This window comes from Cervus elaphus, chromosome 16 (assembly GCF_910594005.1).
Source record: "Cervus elaphus chromosome 16, mCerEla1.1, whole genome shotgun sequence".
NCBI lineage: Eukaryota > Metazoa > Chordata > Mammalia > Artiodactyla > Cervidae > Cervus > Cervus elaphus.
In genome coordinates, this window is record NC_057830.1 from 22409990 (window position 1) to 22427055 (window position 17066).

The 17066-nt window shown below is 43.6% G+C and overlaps 1 protein-coding gene and 1 long non-coding RNA gene across 4 annotated transcripts in view; both read right to left on the reverse strand.

The window, feature by feature from the left end:
- Positions 1-17066, reverse strand: part of SHC3 (SHC adaptor protein 3) — a 179806-nt gene that overhangs the window by 91366 nt on the left and 71374 nt on the right. The window lies entirely within an intron of this gene.
- LOC122710015 overlaps positions 1131-17066 on the reverse strand; it is a 32952-nt gene continuing 17016 nt past the window's right edge. The window contains exon 3 of the long non-coding RNA XR_006345804.1: positions 1131-1410. This is a non-coding gene — a long non-coding RNA (uncharacterized LOC122710015). The remainder of the gene's footprint in view (positions 1411-17066) is intronic.

A 17066-nucleotide genomic window follows, 5' to 3' on the forward strand; every position in this document is an offset into this window, starting at 1 on the left:
ATACTCCCTGGGAGAAGCCTGGGTCCAACATTCCCTACCACGTCTGGTAAAGTCAGGACAGGTTTCCATCATCAAGCCTCTCTGTGGCTCTAGTTTTGGCTGTACTGCCTAAACCTGGACCAGACACCTGCTCTTCCTTCCCTCCATCCTCTGCATTCACTTTCCTTTGTAAAATGGCAGCTACAACATTGTGGGTGTCCCTTTGGCCAGACACTAGGCTGGGCTGGCCGTGCTCTCTACCGCACTGCAGACTCAGAAGCCATTTCCCAGTGAGATCTTCCCCTTTAGGATCCTGTGGGTGGATGGATGCAGGTCTTGGAGGCAGCAGCTAAAAATAGGTTTAGCCAACAGGAGGATCTCCAATGCAGCCCTATTTAACAGTCCTGAGCCTCACACAGACACGTCCTCTGTCATTATTTTCTGTATATCATGACAGTTTGACATCTTAAAGAAACTCTCTAGCTGGGGACAGACCACTCCTCTGGGATTAGCTGATTCTTTAGAGAGAGCAAAGGGCCCAGTGGAGAGACTGATGACATGCTGATGAACAAATTCAGAGCCAGGCCTCCTCTCTCAGGCCCCTGCACCTCAGAGGCAACATTCCCCTGCCTCTCTCATCACCAGACTGGGTGCCAGGCGACTGCTATAGCTCAGAGCCCACAGGAGTTATTCGAGCTAGCTGGCTAAGCTGGCCTCAACCTTTTCCCTTCTGTCCTCTGTCTCCTGCTTCCTCCTGTGCCTCCTGACATCAGGGTGGGGGGAGCTCATGCCAGCCTCACAAAAACTCAGGGGCTGTCTCAGTCTGACACCTCCTCCTCTCTGCTCCGGTGGGGGCCATCTCAGTGAGCTCCCCCTTTCAGAGCAGCCACTGGGGGTCAAAGGGGGAGTGAGGAGGAGCCCTGCGGAGCCCAAGGGTCAGAGAAGGGGAGGGGAGGAAGAGGCAGGCGACTCCCCACGCTCCCGCCTCTTTCAGGGACCTACTTCATTGGTCCCCAAACATTCTTTCTGTCACCATTTTATTAATAGAACAACAGATTCTTATATAAACAAACTCCAGAAGACGAGCAGCATGGAATATAGGAAGCCAAAGTACAAATTCCTAGAAATAAAGACCACATAGACACAATGGGTTGTTTTTCTCAAAAAGATGTTTAATATCAGGCAAGAACTACAAGGCGGTCAATCAAAAGGGTGATCGCAGCGCCCTGTGGGTAAGGAGGCGGAGACCCCCAGAGAGGTGGGGAAGTGCAGGATTAGGGGAGGGGGCAGGGCAGGAGCCTCGCTGTGGAGAACAGAACTCGGGGCTCGGGACACAGCGCCTGGCTAGACCAAGGTGGCCGGGGCACTCCGAGGGTGTGAAGGTCCCCCTCCGCAAGTCCTCAGAAAGTGCCTTTCAGAGAGGCAGTACATCTGGAAAGCAAGAGAGAAAATCTGGTTTGATTCTTCCTCATGTACAAATGGTGTTAATCTCACCCCTTCCTATGGGAGGCACCCATCATGTGGGTGTTTATTTAAACAAGCGACATTTCCCTTCTCTGATCATTCAACAAACTCTGTGCATCACAGGCTGTTCTACTTGGAGAGAGTTCCCTTCTTAGCCCTCTTGTCTGACTTTCTGTCTGTATTTGCCTGTTTCTATGTAGTGTGAAAACAAGTCCCTCCGATTGATTTTGCAGAAAAGAAAGGGAGAGGGAAGGAGATGGGGCTTGAGGGAAACATTAGGAACCAATGAATAAACTTTCGAAAAAATATGCTTGGGCAGCTGCCTGTGTGTGGAGGTAATTCTCAATTTAAGGGGCAGAGCAAGAGGGGGACAGGGGCCTGGGGCCCAGAGGGTGGATCTTCAGGCTCCCTGCAAACAAGGACTATAAGCTGTAGGAGAGGGGCTTACACGAACACAAACACACACACACACACACACACATACAAACACACACACACAAACACACACACACACACATATGCTCATTCCATGGGGAGCCAGCACCCCAAGAGTAAGGAAACTGGCCTCTGCTGTGTGTCTTCACACCCCTCATCTCCCTGAGATACCACCCCTGAGATGTAGCCACCATCTTTCCCATTTGGGAAAAATGAACTAAGATACAATGAATTCTCTGGGAGCTTAGCTGGTAAATAATCCACCTGCAAAGCAGGAGACCCCAGTTCGATCCCTGGGTCTGGAAGACCCACTGGAGAAGGGATAGGCTACCCACTCCAGTTTTCTTGGGCTTCCCTGTGGCTCAGATGGTAAAGAATCTGAATGCTATTCAGGAGACCTGGGTTCGATCCCTAGGTTGGGAAGATGCCCTGGAGAAGGGAATAGCTACCCACTCCAGTATTCCTGCCTGGAGAATTCCATGGACAGAGGAGCCTGGCAGGCTACAGTCCATGGGGTCTCAAAGAGTCAGACACGACTGAGTGACATTCATTTTCAGTTTCAAAATGAATTCAGTTCAGAGAAGGTACTTAATTCTTCCCAGAATCACATTATATTAGAAGGGTCAAAATCTGAATTAGATTATTGGGGCTCCACAGCCCTGAGTCTCCTTAGAGGCGATGGTGGGGAGGCCCTGGCCACCTTAACTCATCCGATACACTCAGTGACCCAGGGACTGCCTGCCATCAGCCGCTGTGAGCAAGGAAGCAGGCACATCCACGGTCACACGGGAAGAAGGGACCCCAGCCTCGGGTGTGAGATCCTGCCCCGTCGCCACAGCCCACAGTGACCAGAGGCAACACCACTGGCTATGTAGCACTGCTGGGTGATGCTGGGCATGGCCCCAGAGTTCCAAGCTTTCATCTCTTGCGAGGATGCTCAGCATTACAGAGTTGATCTCTGCACTTCAAAAGCTACTCAAGCACATCATCGGGTCCACACACAATCCCAGGAACACACACAATGGGTGGGCACTCAGCATTGATGAGCCAGGTCAGGTAAGAAGAGAACCTTTAGACCCAGCATCTCACTTAGATCACAAGAGGCAGTGGGGCAGACATTCAAATCCCTGTTCATTTCGCTCTCCTCTTGGGGTGTGGGGAGACCAAGCAGGTCATCTGAGACCACAAGGCCAGCACTGGCCCTGGAGTGGGCCTGGGCCAGCGCTTCCCTCTTGAGGGTTGAGCGTGTGCAGAATAACCAGACCCAGTGGGCAGTGGGGACGGACCCAGAGAAGAGCCTGCATGGGATGGGTTCAGAGCTGATACAAGAAGGGAGGCCAAATGCGTGGAGTGTGGAGGAGGAAGGACCACATCCAACCTCACACCGCGTGACAGGACAAAGGCCTCGGAGAAAGGAAAGACCACGGGCCTTCAAGTGCAGGGTCAGAGCGGGGAAGTCCTTGGCCACTGGGCACAGGCTGACCCTCCAGGGATTTTGGTGGGCTCTCTATTGAGAAGGGTGCCAAGTGCTATGCAGGAAAGGGGGGGACAAGCAAAGATGTAGAAATGGAGAGAAGGGCGGGTGGGCCCAAGTGGACCAGGAGGAGCCTGGAAGGCAGCTACTGAGCACAGAGGGATGGTCTGGAGCAAGACCTCGGACAGGAACCAAAGAAACAGGCAAGTAACCCACAAGGTTGGTGTTAGGAACATCATGGGACAAATGATGTTGTTGAAGAGACGTAAGGAAAAACTATTGGGAAGTAAGATGAAGGTCTGGTAATGTAGAGACAAACAAGAAAGACTCTTTTCCTTCTGATAGCAGTGAGCACATAGAAAGGGTGATGGTGGATGGAGTGAAGGATGGGGAGCCCCACGCACACGGATGACAAGACAGGATGGAGTGTAACATGTGGGGCAGTGCCTGCATGAAGACAAGCATAAAATGTCATCACAGGACATAACGAGGTCTGAATGAATGTCCCCAGATACAAAGACATAATAGTATTAAATGCAAATTCTCTCCAGTGCAATAAATTAATTTGATTATAATTGTAATCCTAATGAGATCTTTTTGCACTCAACAGTATGATGTTAGAATGCATAAGAAAGTTCAAAACTTGAGGAAAAAAAGGCTTTAAACAATAAGAAAGACTAATGAGGGGCAATGCCCCCTACAAGATCAGAAACATGGCTATGCCACCACCAAGATCAGGAACTGTAGGTTATTGGTACACAGAAGACAAATCCGTAAGTGGATTGATATAGGACGCAGAAACAGAGCCAAAGGTATAAGGGACTTTAGTAGATGATAAAGTGGAATTTGGGCTTCCCTGGTGGTTCAGTGGTAAAGAATCTGCCTGCCAGTGCAGGAGATGTGGGTTTGATCCCTGGGTCAGGAAGATCCCCTGGAGAACGGAATGGCAACCCACTCCAGTATTTTTGCCTGGAGAATCCCATGGACAGAGGAACCTGGCAGGTTACTGTCTATGGTGTTGCAAAGAGCTGGACACAGTTCAGTTCAATTCAGTCGATCATTTGTGTCCAACTCTTTGTGACCCCATGGACCACAGCACGCCAGGCCTCCCTGTCCATCACCAGCTCCCGGAGTTTACTCAAACTAATGTCCATCGAGTCAGTGATGCCATCCAACCATCTCATCCTCTGTCGTCCCCTTCTCCTCTTGCCTTCAATCTTTCCCAGCATCATGGTCTTTTCAAATGAGCCAACCCTTCGCATCAGGTGGCCAAAGTACTGGCATTTCAGCTTCAACATCAGTCCTTCCAATGAACACTCAGGACTGATCTCCTTTAGGATGGACTGGTTGGATCTCCTTGCAGTCCAAGGGACTCTCAAGAGTCTTCTCCAACACCACAGTTCAAAAGAGTTGGACACAACTGAGCGACTAAGCTCACACACACAAGGTGGAAATCAACTCAACTGGAGATGCTGTTTGGGCACTTGTACCTTATGAGAGGTGAAATAAAAAATCCAGATGCAAAAAATAAAGGAAAATATTAATAATCATTAGTGTGATCTTACAGTGAGGGAAATATTGTGCTGCAAAATACAATTGTGTGTGCAAAAATTTCCCCCAAATTGACAAGAAAATGAAAAAGAACCCAACAGAAAAATAGGCAGGTGACGTAAAAGTGATTCATCAAAAAGGAAAGGAAACCAGTTGGCAAATATGTGTGAGAAGGTGCCACCTTTCTGGGACACAAAAACCTCAAAGGAAGACAACAGCACCATTGTTTTGACCATAAAACTGGTAAAATTAACATTAAGACTCGGTGCTCAAATGTGTTAAAAAAAATGTGGGTGGGGGGGTCTGTACTTATAAATTGCTCAAAATGGTGTGAACTTGCGAGGCGACCCTGCAACAGCCCCATGTCGAGGTATCCTATGAAAACCCAAGCTCCAGCACCAAGGACAGAGTTCTCTGTGACCTTGTAGGGTGGCTTTGTCCAGAAAACAACAGAAATGGGAGGAGCTAACTAAATTGGCACGTAGCCATAATGACTTGCAGCCATTAAAAAAGGAAGGAGTCAGACCCAAATCTACTAACTTGTTCATGGAGAAGGCAAACTGTAGAAATCAGTGTGGTATCAATTTGCTTTTAACAAAAAGAGTGGGGAGTTACTATGTGTGTGTGTATGTGTGCTATATATATATGTGGTGTGTGATGTGTGGTGCATGCATGTGTGTGCAGTGTGTGAATGCAAAAAAAAGAAAATGTGATTACCTGTTACCTCACCTCAAATAGCTATGATTGGAGCAGAAAAACTTTACCTTTTCTTTCTGTACTTCTATACTGTTTAACTCAGTATAATAAGCACCTACTGTATTAATGAAATTTTTAAAGAAAAATGTGTTTAATAGAATAAGAAATCAGTCTATGTGGTCACATACATCAGTAATTCTTCTTTTTTTATTGCTAAGTGGTATTTATAGCAGGTACATACCAGAATTTGTTTATTTATTTACTGGCTGATCAATGGGTTGGGCTGTTTCTAGCTTGGGTCTATTATGAATTATAATGCTGTGAACATCCACCTACTGTGCACATATGTTTTGCTGGCTTATCTGGTAAATTTATATCAATTTTATTTTAAAAACTGTCCAAGAACTTCCTTAGGAGTCCATGGCTAAGATTCCACACTCCCAATGCAGGGGGCCTCTGGTCAGGTTTGATCCCTGGTCGGGAAATTAGATCCCACATGCTGCAACTAAAGATATTGCGTGCTGCAACTAAGACTTGGTACAGCCAAATAAATAAATAAACACATTTAAATAACTTTTTAGAAAAAAAAACTGTTCAGCTACTTTCCAAAATGTTGTGCCATTCTGCATCCTTAAGAGCAAAGACACATAATCACATTGCATTGTGGGCAATGAAAGAAGGCAGACACAGAAAACCTCATTTGGCATGACTCCATCCATGTGAAATTCTAGAACAGGCAACATTATAGGACCAGAAAGTACTGTAGTTGCCTGCAGCAGACTTGGGGATGGCTATCAACTCCAAAAAGCATAGGGAATTTGGAAGAGGGGACAAAAATGTTCTGTATCTTGTTTGTGGCAGTAATTAAATGATTGTATACAATTGCCAACACTCCTCAAACTGTACACTTAAAACAGGTGGATTTTATCTGTGTAAGTCGGACCTCAATGAACCGAGGGGAACATTTATAGCAACAAAAATTTGTAATGAAATAAGAAACATGGCCTACACTTGGTGTACACTAAGGTACACATCCAAGAGAAATGCATGCATACACTCCCTGGAAGAGATGCACAAAACCACGCAGAGCAGCCTGTGGTATCACAGTCCCGGGGTACCATTCATCAGCAGAGAAGAACAGACAACAGCATGAATGAAAGTTGAAGAGGAAATGATGAGGGAAAGGAAAAAGACTGGCACAAGGACAGGGTATATCCTTCCATTTATGAGAAGTTCAAGAACAGGGTGGGGGTTTACTGGCTTGGGAAGCCACAGAGAGAGTTCTGGGGTCTGGGAATGTTCTAAGTCTTGATCTGGGTGTCAGCTGTTCAATGTATGCATGTGTAAAATTCCAGTGAGTTATACACTGAATATTTGGACACTCTACTGGAGGTATGTTATATTAATACTTCAAGGAATTCATTGCTAAACACCAACAAAAATGAAAATTCAAACAAGTCAGCAGGACTGGAATGTATTTTGCTACATTAGAACCCACTGTCATTAGGACCCACTATAGCTTTTGAAGCTAGAGAAAAAAGTGATGAAAATTTTGGAACACGGATGTGATCTTTTTAAAGGAGAAACTGGAGGAGGAAGTGTTGCTGGGCAAATATTTAGGGGTCAAACGTGAAAGTGAGTCTCTGTGGTTAAAGAATCCTGGGGAGAGCTGAGGTGGGATGAAAGGAAAGTGAGAACATAAGAGTCATTTTCAAGAAGAGCACACACAGGCTGAAGACACTGATTCTGAGTCTGGTGACAGGGTAATGTCATTATGAAGGTAGGAAGATTGGAAAATTAATAACAATATCCACAACTAATACTTATGGGAATGTTTGTTCAGTGGCTGGCCCTGTTCTATTGATTTTGAGCATATTAATATTTTAATATTATGATTCCCATTCTATAGGTGAGAACCTAAGACCAGAGAGGTTAAGGGGCCTATCTGAGGTCACACAACTGGGAGGTGGCAGTGGGTAATGGATCTAGTTTGCATCATAAGCCCTGGATGTGGGAAGAAATTTGACAAGTTCAGACTGGGGCACCTGGCATTAAGAGTCACAAAAAACATCCATTACCTATGAAGGGATCAAAGGTGAACTCACATGCGAAAGGACTTTGAGATAAAAAAGCAAAACACTGTAAATAATCATTTCTGTTAAAGCCACAGTGATGTTAATGTATGGCGGAGGGCAACACAAATTGTAAAGCAATTATCCTCCAATAAAAAAAGAAATAAAGAAGTTACAATGAGATGCCAAGCCATACCTATCAAGATGACTATTATTAAAATAAAAAATTTTAAGTAAACTGAAAATAGTTAAGTGTTGGCAAAGATGTGGAGAAACTGGAACACTTATTCATTGCTGGTAAGAAAGTAAAATGGTGCTGCTGCTGTGGGAATTGGTATGAAAGTTCCTCAAAAAATTAAACATAGACTGACCACGAAAGTGTTGTGAAAATGTTAATCGCTCAATCATGTCTGACTCTTTGCGACCCCATGGACTCTAGCCCATCAGGCTTCTCTGTCCATTGGATTTTCCAGGCAAGAATGCTGGAGTGGGCTGCCATTTCCTTCTCCAGGGGATTTTCCTGGGTCTCCTACATTGCAGGAAGATTCTTTACCATCTGAGCCACCAAGGAAGCCTAAAACTGACCATATGATACAGCAATTCCATTTTTGGGTATATATACAAAAAATTTTATATATATATATATACACACAAATTATATATAATTTGTACATTATATATATGTACATTTTATATATGTGTGTACATATAGATGCACACTATATATATAATTTGTACATTATATACATGTATAAATTATATATAATTTATATATATAAATTATATATATATATGGGTGTATATACATATATATACAGGTGTACAAATACATGTATATATATATATATATATATCATATGTAGGGATCCACATATTTGTACAACCATATTCATAGCAGCATTATTCATAATAGCCAAAAGGTGGTAACGACTCAAGTATCACCAATGTGAAATATATTTAAGTGGAATACTACTTGGCCTTTAAAAAGCAGGAATTTGACACATGCTACAACATGGATGAACTTGGAGGGCATTCTGCTAAGTGAAATCAGCCAGTTATAAAAAGACAAACACTGCATGATGTATCTTTTATGGAGGAGAAGTAAAACTCACAGAGACAGAAAGTAGGATGGAAGTTGCCAGGGGCTAAGGGTGTTCAAGCTGGTTTTAGAAAAGGCAGAGGAACCAGAGATCAAATTGCCAACATCCACTGGATCATCAAAAAAGCAAGAGAGTTCCAGAAAAAAACATCTATTTCTGCTTTATTGACTATGCCAAAGCCTTTGACTGTGTGGATCACAATAAACTGGAAAATTCTGAAAGAGATGGGAATACCAGACCACCTGACCTGCCTCTTGAGAAACCTATATGCAGGTCAGGAAGCAACAGTTAGAACTGGACATGGAACAACAGACTGGTTCCAAATAGGAAAATAGGAAAAGGAGTACGTCAAGGCTGTATATTGTCACTGTGCTTATTTCACTTATATGCAGAGTACATCATGAAATATGCTGGGCTGGAAGAAGCACAAGCTGGAATCAAGATTGCTGGGAGAAATATCAATAACCTCAGATATGCAGATGACACCACCCTTATGGCACAAAGCGAAGAGGAACTAAAGAGCCTCTTGATGAAAGTGAAAGAGGAGAGTGAAAAAGTTGGCTTAAAGCTCAACATTCAGAAAACTAAGATCATGGCATCTGGTCCCATCACTTCATGGCAAATAGATGTGGAAACAGTGGAAACAGTGTCAGACTTTATTTTTCTGGGCTCCAAAATCACTGCAGATGGTGACTGCAGCCATGAAATTAAAAGACGCTTGCTCCTTGGAAGGAAAGTTATGACCAACCTAGATAGCATATTAAAAAGCAGAGACATTACTTTGCCAACAAAGGTCCATCTAGTCAAGGCTATGGTTTTTCCAGTGGTCATGTATGGACGTGAGAGTTGGACTGTGAAGAAAGCTGAGCGCTGAAGAATTGATGCTTTTGAACTATGGTGTTGGAGAAGACTCGAGAGTCCCTTGGACTGTGAGGAGATCCAACCAGTCCATCCTAAAGGAGATCAGTCCTGGGTGTTCATTGGATGGACTGACGCTGAAGCTGAAACTCCAATACTTTGGCCACCTGATACGAAGAGCTGACTAATTGGAAAAGATCCTGATGCTGGGAGGGATTGGGGGCAGGAGGAGGAGGTGACAACAGAGGATGAGATGGCTGGATGATATCACCGACTCGATGGACATAAATTTGGGTAAACTCCGGGAGTTGGTGATGGACAGGGAGGCCTGGCGTGCTACAATTCATGGGGTCGCAAACAGTAGGACACGACTGAGCAACTGAACTAAACTGAAAGGGAGTAAGGAATGGGAAGTGATTATTTAATGGGAACAGAATTCCATTTGGGAAGATAGAATCATCCTACAGATGGATGGTGGTGATGGCTACACTACAGGGTGAGAATACTTAATATCACTTAATCAGTTAAAAATGGCTAATGGTTAAAATGGGGAATTTTATGTTTAATAAAAATAAAAATAAAATACAGTCACTGCTGTCAGAGCCAGACACCAAGGGCTGTATGTACCCCCATGAGGGCCATGGCAGCAGCCTGGCATAAAAGTGTAGTGTGTCTCACACCTACATGCTAAGCCACTGGGTCACAGGTCACTGACAGATATTCATCAATTTTAACCTTGTCCTTCACTGGGGGTATAATTAAACCTTCAGCATTTCCTGTCAAATACATCACCATTCTTCAATATATTTTTATGCCCATAATGATAGAATTCCTGCCTGAGGCTATAAATAATTGATCTAAGTAAGGCCTTTTCAAACTTAAATGATAATATGCTTCTCGTGGGACATCCTTCGGCACAGCCTGTGCTCTGAAGCTATTAAAAGGCTTTGTGGGCGTCTGGCCACATGTCAGAAAGCACTGCCTCAGATACAAACAAACCACAGCTAAAAAATAATAAATAACATATATTTAGGCACATACATTTCAAAGGATCAAGGTCTACTCTACTACACACACTAATGTTGAATATGGATGGATAAGAGAGTCATAGTCATATGAAAACAAGAATTCTGTCAAACACATAAAATGATACCGGCTAGTAAATGGGCATGAAATGATTCTTGATCCCCCGAGAACCAGGACATCAGTATTTGCTTGTGTCCTGGTTTCAAGAAGCTGGATGGAGACTGTGTGGCAGACCTGATCCCATCCACCCCTAGTGAGGTTTGCACTCAGACTCACCTCCCACCAGGTATGAAGGGCTGAGTTAATTTCCAACTAGACTAAGTGAACAGACTGGAGGGAGTGAGCTGGAGATAATATATGTACATACCATAAAATTAAATTAATAATCTGAACCTGATGTTACTTAATGTTATATTGGACAAAAAATGAAGGGCACAAAACTTTGCATAGTGTGATTGAACAAATGTGAAAGATTAAGGGAAAACTTCCCCTTCTTTTTTGGGGTGCATTTCTTTGTTTTCTAAAATTTTTCTGGTGGGCATGTATATGTGACTTTTATGATGAAATCTAATTTAGTTTTAAGGTAGGCAGGTGGCGCTAGTGGTAAAGAATCCGCCTGCCAATGCAGGAGACTTAAGAGATGTGAGTTCAATACCTGGGTCAGAAAGATTCCCTGGAGCAGGGCACAGCAACCCACTCCAGTATTCTTGCCTGGAGAATCCCGTGGACAGAGGAGACTAAGGGCTACAGTCCATAGGGTCGCACAGAGTCGGACACAACTGAAGCTACTTAGCATGCATGCAGGTTAGTGCAAAGCAGCAGTTTTAATCCAGGGGACATTGGGCAGAGTCTGAAGACTTTGGATGTTGCAAGAGGGGCTGTCTAGTAGGTAGAGCTCAGAGGGGCTTTTAAATGTCCTAAAATGCACACAACAGTCCCCCCAACAAAGCATGATCTGACTCCCAAAGTAAAGGATGCCAAGGCTGAGAAACCCTGGGGTGGAGTCTAGTTTTTGTTTCCCATAAGGGACCACAGTGCCCCGGACTCTACTCCCCAGGCCACCAGCAGTACCATCTGTGCTTGTGTGTGTATGTGTGTGTTCTCCCAGGAGGAGTTCATGGATGCCCCTTTTACAGGAGAGAAAGATGTCCAAGGAAGGTAGACTCAGTATGAAAGTCACGGAAGGGGCCGCCCCCACCCTCCCGGTGCACACTCAGGGGTCACTCAGTGGGCAGGCGGCAACACCTTCATCTTCACCGTCACCTGGCTGTCCTGCGGGTCCCTGCGGGTCAAGAGGGAACAAGGGTGAGGACAACCGGGGCCTGTGATGCTCACAGGCAGCAGGCAGAGTTTGCTAGTGCTTCAGATGCTCCTTGAAGGGTCTGAAAACCAGACGCCCAGGATCTGCCTGCCAGCTGCCTTCCCCAGGGTGAGGGGTCTTGGGCTCTGGACAGAGTGGAGTGGACAAGGAGTTCAGCAGCCACCTATGTGAGGCTGGTCCTGCGAAACTCGGGGCCTGAGGAAGTGAAGATTGCTTTGCTGAAACAAAAGACAACATGACAAGGAGTGACCAGGGCCCAGGAAGAGAGTGGAGGAAATTCCATTAGGCAGCAGGAACCAGCCACCCCAGCCCTGCAGGGGGAGCCCTCTAGGGCAGGTGCCCCCTGACCAGGCGACAAGCGGAGTTAGAAGTTCCACCAGAGGGGGAGCTGTAGAGACCCTGGATGCTGAGCGGAACGCACCGGAGTAAGGATGCCAGCCAGGCCAGGTTCCAGCAAGCAGTATGAGGAGCTCATTTGCTTAAAAGAACAACCAACCACAGACCCTGTCGTGTCCCCCAGAGAAGATCAGACTCACCGCTCAACAATATGTCTACCTCTGATAGATATTTTAGGTATTAAAGTGCATTAAACTAAATTACAGGAAATAGCAGATTAGCTAATTGAATTCACTTTTCAGTGCTTAAAGGCTTTACTTCAAAAGGAGCTATAAGCTGCTAATCTGGAAATTATCCAACAACTCTTCATTTTTCCAGGTCATAAGTAGAAAATGAAAATGTGAAGAGAAAGGACAGTATCCCCCAATATTATATTCAAACAAAGGAAGCCTGGTCTTCTAAAAATAAGTGACTTCCACTCTGCTCAGCAGATATAGCTGTACTCATTTTCACAGAAAAGGTTCTGGGGTCAAAAGAAGGGAAAAAATTTAAATCAGTCTTTCTACTCAGAGTTTGTCTTATTAATCACATCTTCAGCTGGGCTGCCACTATCTGCAACTTGCTTTTTTCCCTAATGCTTCATTTTTAGTTATTTCCCATGAAATAACTTCATGAAAACAAGATTTCAACAGACATTGATTGGGCACCTACTATGTGCTGGCTCAGGGCCTAAGCTCAAACCCAACTTTCAAGATAACTTGGCTCAACCCAGACTGCATTCAGACATTTTAGACTTTGTTCTTTTTGCATAATAACAAGTACTGAGAGTTCTTAATAATGACATATGTTTATGATTCTAAGGGAGGAAAGATGAACATACCTTTCATATACAGTCTGAACACTACTGTATCAACAAGGTATAAGAAAAGCAAACCATCATAGTTGTATCAAACTAATTCATCAAAGTTGATGTCACCGATATGGAAAAAGTTACATCATGTATCTCCTAAGGTCATGCACTGAGAAGGAAACAATAATTTCTATTGTTCACTGCCAAATATAACCCAAAATGAATCATGGGAAAGCAACAGGAAAATTAAAAGTGTGGTAAATTCTACAAAATAACTAGCATGTACTCTTAATAAATGTCGGTGTCAAGAAAGACAAAGAAAGGCTAGGTAACTGTTCCAAATTAAAGGAGTCCAAAGAAACATGATGACTAAATATAGTGTGAGATCCTGGATGGAATCCTAGACTGGGCAAAAACAACTGTGGAAGACATTACTGGGACAATTGATGAAATGTGGAGATGGGCTGTAGATTAGGTAATAGTGTTTTATCACTGTTACAGTTCCAGATTTGATCACTGTACTCCAGATATGTAAGGAAATGTCATCGTTCTGAGGAAAGACACTCTTATGTAGCTTTGAATGGTTCAGAAAAAAAAAAATTAGAGATTGGCAGGGCTCTTTTGTCCTATTCTTGCACCTTTTCTACTTAAAATCACAAACAAAAATGCTTTATAATGCACAGAAAAGATGAAGGAAATGTTATCTTCAGTCAAATTGAAGATGAACCCAACTGCAAAAGAGATCGTGTGGTATGTCCCAGAAATAAAAAATGCTCATTGTATGTCCCACAACTAAAGAAAAAACTATGACACAATACTTCATCCCTTAGAATTTTTCTTTTATACTTTCAGAGAACTCTTTTAGACTTATTGATGCATAGAGTTTTATTTATATATATCACTCCTATATATGCACAAAGAAATAGGTAAGTGAAATAAATGGACTAAAATATTCCTGCAACCTCTTGGCATTGTGGTTTCAATACTTCTGAATCACGTTATGATTCAGTTGTTGGTATCTGTGCATTTCTATGCAACATCATCCTCTGAGCCATCCAGAATGTAGGTGAGACAGCAGTTTTTAAATGAATGCTCTGTTACTATTTTGGTATTTTCTTCCAAGCCACTGAGGCCTATTATGCAAGAGTTAATGCTTAGCCTTTCCAAAAGGTCTTGAGGGAAGGATTTTGACCCATTTTGAAGACTCACATTCCCTTGAATGGTTGGTGAACTGACCATTGAGGGTAAAAGTTGTCTAATTGAGCTGACATGAACAATCAGCAGATGTTCACATGCTCAGCAAGGACAGCAAGGGCAAAGAAGAAGCCCCTGCAAGATGGTAGGAGGGGCGAATTTGCATTTAGAATGAAATCTCATTCCCACCAGAGATGCTCAGAGGGCTCAAACAAACCTTGTGTGCACCAGGACCAGGAGAAAGGAGCAGTGACTCCATAAGACACTGACCCAGACTTGCCTGGGAGTGTCCAGGAGTCTCCAGCGGAGGCATGGGTCGGTGGTGGCCTGATGCAACATTGGGGTCACTGAGTGTAGCAGTGCGTGCATGGGACCTTTTGAAGGAGGTCACCATTAATTTCATCACCTCCACTGAGTTTGGCCCCAGGTAAATAATGGGGAGTGAACACAGCTCCACCCATTAACGGAAAACTGGGTTAAAGATTTACTGAGCATGGTCCCATCCATCAGAACAAGACCCAGTTTCCCCCTCAGTCAGTCTCTCTCATCAAGAAGCTTCTATAAGCCTTTTTTATCCTTCTCCATCAGAGGGCAGACAGACTGAAAACCACAATCATAGAAAACTAACCAAACTGATCACTGGGACCACAGCCTTGTCTAAATCAATGAAACTATGAGCCATGCCATGTAGGGCCACACAAGACCGACGGGTCATGGTGGAAAGTTCTGACAAAATGTGACCCACTGGAGACGGGAATGGCAAACCACTTCAGTATTCTTACCTTGAGAACCTCATGAACAGTATGAAAAGGCAAAAAGATAAGACACTGAAAGATGAACTCCACAGGTTGGTAGCTGCCCAATATGCTACTGGAGATCAATGGAGAAATAGCTCCAGAAAGAATGAAAAGACAGAGCCAAAGCAAAAACAACACCCAGTTGTGGATGGGACTGGTGATAGGAGCAAAGTCCGATGCTGTAAGAGCAATACTGCATAGGAACCTGGAATGTTCGGTGCATGAATCAAGGCAAATGGGAAGTGGTCAGACAGGACTGCAAGAGTGAATATCAACATTTTAGGAATCAGTGAACTAAAATGGACTGGAATGAATGAATTTAACTTAGATGACCATTATATCTACTACTGTGGGCAAGAATCCCTTAGAAAAAATGGAGTAGCCATCATAGTCAACAAGAGTCTGAGATGCAGTACTTGAATGCAGTCTCAAAAACGACAGAATGATCACTGTTGGTTTCCAAGGCAAACCATTCAATACCAAAGTAATCCAAGTCTATGCCCCAATCAGTAATGTTGAAGAAGCTGAAGTTGAATGGTTCTATGAAGACCTACAAGACCTTCTAAAAATAACACCCAAAAAATGTTCTTTTCATTATAGGGGACTGGAATGCAAAAGTAGGAAGTCAAGACATACCTGGAGTAACAGGCAAATTTGGCCTTGAAGTAAAGAATGAAGCAGGGCAAAGGCTAATTGAGTTGTGCCAAGAGAATGCACTGGTCATAGCAAACACCCTCTTCCAACACACAAGGGAAGACTCCACACATGGACATCACCAGATGGTCAACACCGAAATCAGATTGATTATAACTTTGCAGCCAAAGATGGAGAAACTCTATACAGTCAGCAAAAACAAGACTGGGAGCTGACTGTGGCTCAGATAATGAACTCCTTATTGCCAAATTCAGACTTAAATTGAAGAAAGTAGGGAAAACCACTAGATCATTCAGGTATGACCTAAATTAAATCCCTTATGATTATGCAGTGGAAGTGACAAATAGATTCAAGAAATTAGATCTGATAGACAGAGTGCCTGAAGAACTATGGACAGAGGTTTGTGACATTGTACAGGAAACAGGGATCAAGACCATCCCCAAGAAAAAGAAATGCAAAAAAGCAAAATGGCTGCCTGAGGAGGCCCTACAAATAGCTGTGAAAAGAAGAGACGTGAAAGGCAAAGCAGAAAAGGAAAGCTATACCCATCTGAATGCAGAGTTCCAAAGAATAGCACTGAGAGATAAAAAAGCCTTCCTCAGTGATCAGTGCAAAGAAATAGAGGAAAGTAATAGAATGGGAAAGACTAGAGATCTCTTCAAGAAAATTAGAGATACCAAGGGAACATTTTATGCAAAGATGGGCACAATAAAGGACAGAAATGGTACGGACCTAACAGAAGCAGAAAATATTAAGAGGTGGCAAGAATACACAGAAGAACTATACAAAAAAGATATTCATGACCCAAATAACCACAATGGTGTATCACTCACCTAGAGCCAGACATCCTGGAATGTGAAGTCAAATGAACCTTAGGAAGCATCACTACGAACAAAGCTAGTGGAGGTGATGGAATTCCAGTTGAGCTATTTCAAATCCTAAAAGATGATGCTGTGAAGGTGCTGCACTCAATATGCCATACAATTGGAAAACTCAGCAGTGGCCACACAACTGGAAAAGGTCAGTTTTCATTCCAATCCCAAAGAAAGGCAATCCCAAAGAATGTTCTATCTACCGCACAACTGCACTCATCTCACACGCTAGTAATACTCAAAATTCTCCAAGCCAGGCTTCAACAATATGTGAACCATGAACTTCCAGATGTTCAAGCTGGATTTAGAAAAGGCAGAGGAACCAGAGATCAAATTGTCAACATTTGCTAGATCGTAAAGCAAGAGGGTTCCAGAAAAACATCTATT